Source organism: Mustela lutreola, chromosome 3 (genome assembly GCF_030435805.1).
Source record: "Mustela lutreola isolate mMusLut2 chromosome 3, mMusLut2.pri, whole genome shotgun sequence".
NCBI classification, from domain to species: domain Eukaryota; kingdom Metazoa; phylum Chordata; class Mammalia; order Carnivora; family Mustelidae; genus Mustela; species Mustela lutreola.
Window position 1 is genome coordinate 54,056,811 of NC_081292.1, and position 6,000 is coordinate 54,062,810.

The 6,000-nt window shown below is 45.1% G+C and overlaps 1 long non-coding RNA gene across 1 annotated transcript in view; it reads right to left on the minus strand.

Annotated features, from left to right (window-relative positions):
* Positions 1-5,789, minus strand: part of LOC131826670 (uncharacterized) — a 25,324-nt gene extending 19,535 nt beyond the window's left edge. The window contains exons 1-2 of the long non-coding RNA XR_009351697.1: positions 5,468-5,789; positions 527-633 (exon numbers count right to left, since the gene is read on the minus strand). This is a non-coding gene — a long non-coding RNA (uncharacterized LOC131826670). The remainder of the gene's footprint in view (positions 1-526; positions 634-5,467) is intronic.
* Positions 5,790-6,000: the final 211 nt, after the last annotated feature.

A 6,000-nucleotide genomic window follows, 5' to 3' on the forward strand; every position in this document is an offset into this window, starting at 1 on the left:
TCCTTGACAATTTTAAAATGACTTTTTTTTTTTTTTTTTTTTTTTGCTTCCTATGTGCTTTTAAAGCCTTACACAGAACATTAAATGACTTCTCAGTTACCAGATTTATAAATAAGAACTAGACATTTTGGGGGCACCTGGGTGGCTCAGTTGGTCAGGCCTCTGCCTTCGGCTTAGGTCATGATCCCAGGGTCCTGGGATCAAGTCCTTTATCGGGCTCCCTGCCCAGTGGGGGGTCTGCTTCTCTGCCTTTCTGGCCCTCTCCCTCTTGTATTCTCTCTCTCTCAAATAAATAAATAAAATCTTTAAAAAAAACAAAAAAGAAGAACTAAGCATGTTTACTTTCTCAGTCCTCAGTCCACTGTATTGCAGTTGAAGAATAATTTACTTTCCTTTACTTCCAGACATACACACATTTTTGTATTTTGTATTTTTGTGTTTTGTATTTTGTATTTTTGTATTTTGTGTTTTTGTCCTTTTGATGACCCAAGAAGATAAAGTCCTGGAGTATATTTCGCCTACATACCACTGAGGTGATAGCAGCAAGAGGAAGAACGGTGGACGATTAAGAAGGCGGGCTCTGGAGTCAGACGTCAGGTTGGAATCCTGGTTCTACCATCTTAGTTTTCTCACCTGTAAAATGAGGATATGTTTAGTAATTAGCCAATGAGGCTGTTATGAAGATTCAGTTAGATAATCTGCATAAAGCACTTAGCATCATTCCTGACAAATATAATATGTGCTTACTAAGTGCTACCTGTGCTGATGAAGAGGATGACGGTAATTGGTGATTAGCTGGGAGACAGGAAAATTTGAGAATTTAAATACAACTCCAAAAACAAGTTAAAAGACATGCTTTAAAAAATGAATCCTGGGGCCCCTGGGTGACTCAGTCAGTTAAGTGTCCAATTCTTGATTTCTCTTCAGGTCATGATCTTGTCATTGGATCAAGTTTGCATCCGGCTCCAAACCGGGCACAGAGCCCGCTTGAAATTCTCTCTCTCTCCCTCAGCCTCCCTTCTCAAACAAAAAATGAATCCAAATCGAGGCTTCACTCTTGCTGCTCTAAGACAACATTCAGCCTCGTCAGGCGTCGATCCATCATTCCCTCAGTTGGTTAGGCCTCTGCCTTCGGCTTAGGTCACAAAATTCATTCTGTTTTCTAATAAAATACGAATTCCTCAACCTATATTGACACATATTTGTATGCTGACACCAGAGTAATTTGAAATATGGAAGGTAACCAGTAAATATTTATTTCTTTAAAGATTTTATTAATTTACTTAAGAGAGAGAGAGTGGGAGAGAGAGCACAAGCGGAGAGAGGGGCTGAGGGAGAAGGGGGGGGGAAACGCAGACTCCCTGCTGAGCAGGGAGCCCAATGCAGGGCTCGATCCCGGGACACTGAGCCAAAGATAGACATTTAGCTGACTGAGCCACCGCAACAGTTAATGACTGAGCATTCGTTATGTGAGCGGCACTGACTGCGCTCAGCGCCAAGGACACACACTGCGCTCGCTGCTGAGGTTTAGTAGGAGTTGATCACACAAAGCCAGAGTATTCTCGTTTATGAGCAGGAAGAGAAGAAATTGGCTTTTTGCCAATAAATTCAGTACTGACCTCCACAATGTCCACTTTTTATAGTCCTCCCTTATAGAAGACTTACGGAACCCCGGAGCCTCACCTAGTGCCGGCCTCACTGAGATGCAGAAGCAGCAGCATGGCTGTAGGGGTGTCCCCAGTCTGCAGGGAACTGGTTTCAAGGCTGTGCGCCCCTGGTCAGAGAGGAGAGACTACAAACACAGTCTCAGCGAGGGTGTGCAGGAGCCTCCCTTGCTTAGAAGCCCCATCCCTCGAGAACCATCTCCACTGGAACAGCCCCAGAACCACAGCTTCCAGGAGTCAGTGAAGGGAGAACCCAGCTAGTGCCCATAGAGCTCAGGAAGCCCAGAGCTGTGCCTTCTCACCAGGCAGGTACATTCATTCATGGCCCTCCCAGCCCAGACTCAGCTTAGCAACCACAGCGCGTTCTTACCACGAGCAGCGTGGCCTAAAAACAGAGCTAGCATTCACCTCTGCTGGGTTTCCAGGCAAACAGAGCAAAAAAGTTAGCTCCAGGTCATTTTATTTTTCATTAAGAAGGGGGAAATGTTTTATTAATCTTTCACTCAGAAATCCCTATTCTCGACTCCTCTGAGCTCCCAAAATCTTACCAGGAATCACCGGTGAGTGAGAGGTCTCTGATGCACCCTAAACTCAGTATGTACAAGACCAACATAATCTTCTCCCCCTGCCTGGACATCGTATGATCCCTGTTGTAACTCACGCAATCGTCATCCATCCAATCATCCCCTACATAGAATTCTTCCACGGCTGTCCATTCCAAGAGCAGGACAATTCAGGCTCTTCAGAACTTACACATGGTCTACCTCCAGCCTCCTCCATAGCACCCTACCCTTAGACAAAGACTCTCCCTCATTCTCCCATTTCTCAACATTAGAAAATATCTACAGCCTTTGTTCAGACCTGGAACAGCCTTCTATTGACAAACAACTGGTCAACCAAGGGCTTCAAACTCTTGAAAAACCAACTTAAACATCACCTCTAAGAAGACACATGCTCATCCCCAGTACAAATTAGTCATTCCCTCTGTGTTCTCCCACAGCACAGCGGAGGCCTCCCTTGCAGCACTGCCCATGTGGTTGTGGTCCCCATCACCCAAAAGCTACTGCAAGGAAGAAACCAAGCCTTATCCATGTTGTCTCCCCAGAGCCACGAATCCATCTCTGCACATGGAGTACCTCAGAGTCTACTGGCTTGAATGCAAATAGTAGCATTGAAGCTGTGCCTTAAGAAACCGGTAGAACTTCTGAGGAGAAACAAAGAGGATAAGGCCCAGAAGCAAGAAAGTGGGAGCACAACGGTCCGGTTGGCTGACACCTGAATCCTTGGAAGGAAAGCGACATTTCAGATTCACTGTAATCCTACCCCAACCAGACTTAGGCTTCATTCAGTATGAAATGGTTGTAGCTCACTGTTAAAACTATGCAAAGATTTGAAAAAAAAAAATTAAAAGGTTATATCACAATCAAGTCTTTAGGTATGATTTTTTTCTAAATGATAAAATACATAGATCTTTTGGGAACAAAAAAAAAGGGTTCCTCAAATCAAGGCTCTAAACATTAAACAAAGGATATATCGTAAAAAGTACTAAGATTTTTGTTTGTGATTTCATCTATCCTAATACACAATCTTTAAAATGAGAGATGAGGGGCCCAGGGCCTTCTGATAGAGGCTCAAGGGGGTAAAAATTGAGAACCATCATCAGTGCTACATAGCGCGGAACCACTAGACTTACATGAATGCTGCCCCTTCATACCCTGTCATCAAGCAGTCATAGTAATGAGATTATGAACACCTGCCAAACTGACGAATAAAAGAAGTGAAAGGAGCTGAGACAACCCACAGACCAAAATAATGCAAGATTTTTGCAGTCAATTTCAAGCATCAGGGGCTAAGAAAAATACCAGTTAAGATTACCCGATGTACCGTCCCTAGTTCTTGGGGGAAGGAGTTTGGTTTTTTAACTTATTTTTGGAAATGAACAAAACAAATTCCTCAGTGTGACTCGAACTCTTCCATCTTTCTTGTCATACCTCATCAGGGGCAGACTGGCATTTCACCCAATCAATCCCAGAATGGTATTAAACACTTCCTATGTTGATAGTACTCTCTCTGACACTAAGAGAAAAAAAGGGAGGGGGGGTATGTAGTTCCTGCCACTGAGAAATAAAATTGAAAAAGGTAAACAATAAGATAAGGAGATTTCTAACATGCATTGTTGAATTTTAAAAAGTGAGATACAGACTACCAGTGATATAATATGCTCCTATTTGTATAAAAATGTGTACAGTGTATACATATGCTTATATAGGCATGTTTTTGCATTGGAATGTTCTAAATACTACACAGAAAGTCATGGCTGGAGGTTACCTCCGGAGAGGTATGCCATGTGGGGTCTGAAAGATGTTTCAATCATGTATCCTCTTATACTGTTTGTTTGCCATGTGCATGCATTTCTTTAACTTTTTAATTATAAGTACAACACACAAATTCAAGCAACATCACAAGTCAGGAGACGATTACAGGGAAAAGAGAAACCAACATTTATTGACTAAACTCTCTGCACCAGGCATATCTCCCCGGCCACCTCCTGATCATTACTGCACAACGGGTGTGGCAGGGATGTTTCTAGCCCCTGGAAAATAGCCTGAAACCTCTCCTCGTGCTGTTCTGCCACCTCAGTCAAACAGGCAGCTGGCTCTGACTCTAAGCTTTTCCTAGCAATATGGAATGCAGCCAAATTTGGATGGTTTCCCAGGGAGGGTAAATAGTGTGTTGGAGATTGGGTTAAAACAACCAAACTCCTTTTTAGCAAGCCGATGGGATCAATCCAGGGCTTGTAAAGTACTACCTAAATTGTTTTTAGTTCCTTTGATTGTTTTTTTCCATCTTGAAAACTGTAAAACACACACACCCTCTCCAACTTAGGATCTGCTGCTTTAACAACTATTTACCCCATGAAGCAACCAAGCATGTATGGTTTCTTTTGTGCCGATGGAAGCAAGATAGTAGTTTCTATGATTATCATTGTTAATAAAACAAATTAAGCTTCTGTGATATCTGTAAATTACTGTTAACGCGGATTCCTATTAAACCTTTATCGAATGCTGCCCTCTAGTGGACTCTTCAGTAAAAACCTGCTAAAAATAGATTTTAATTAAGTTTTAACCGGTTACAAAGGAGAACGGTAATGATAGATGCACATCTTTTGAAATTAAATATTCACCATCCAACAATAATTTCAATTAACTCTGCCCTTCATAAAATGTTGACCTTGTCGTCGTTTTCTTAAATATTCTAAATATTTATCTTGCTGGGAAACGTTTATCTTAACACACGCAAAAGTGGTCTGTTTTCCAAGGCAGACCTGAATTGACGTCACAAGCACCCCAACAAAATGTTTCAATGCCTACTATTTCATAAAAGTGACCACTGTAACTGTCTAGATATTCACAATAGTTTTTAAATCATGTATCAGCGATCCTGTTCTGTCAATATTGTTAAAGCAGAGCTTCAACGAGGAGCAACCTTTACTCTGGAAGGCTGTTTTAGCAAGAAAGCAGGAGGACACCAGAGTTTGATGCCCTTGCTTTGGATATACTGGCAGCCACTTGGAAACCTCTGTCTTGCCTTTCTGCCTCATTGCCTGCAAGTCATTCATCACTTAGTTTAATATAACTCGGGACCCAAACACACGCAGGCTGCCAAGTTCTCTGAGCTTTAAAAATAATTTTTTTTCCCCCAGCTAGATCATGCTTTGTATTTACAGCATCCTCTCCCCGCCCCCACCCCAAGAAGCTCAGAGGGCTTTGCCTAGACCTGCAGCAGCGGGCCGTCCTGATTACCTGCAGGCACCAGAGCCCGGAGCATCCTTTCAGCCCCTGGGGCGGAATCCCTGCCTGGTTCCGACCCCAGTCCCCGGGCCTCATTCTTAGGGCTTCGGCAGCTCCCGGTAGAAGGAGAAATACGTCGGAAATCTCAGAGGCTGCGTCTTTCCCCGCGCGGCCCCGCGGCACCGACCCTGCGCGACGGCAGGGCAGCGTCCCTGCAGCCGAAGGCCGGGAGTCCCGAGCCCGAGTCCCCGCTGCCTCGCCCTCCCCGCCCCACCCCCGCGAGCTGCGCTGGGCTCCACCGCCCCGGCAGGAGACGCGGCCCGGGGAGGACTCGGCGGAGCCCGGCCCCTTCTCGAAGGTCCCCTCCAGCCCTGGAACGGCCGCTCGAACACCGGCTCGAAGGCGTCACCCTCGGAACTCGGCGGCGTTCGCCCCGGGGCCTCCAGGCCTCCCGGCACTCCCCGCCGCTGGTCGGGGGCGCGGCCGAAGCGCGCGGAAAACCCGCAAGGAAACCCCCCTTTCACCCCCCCTTTCGTTTGAAACTC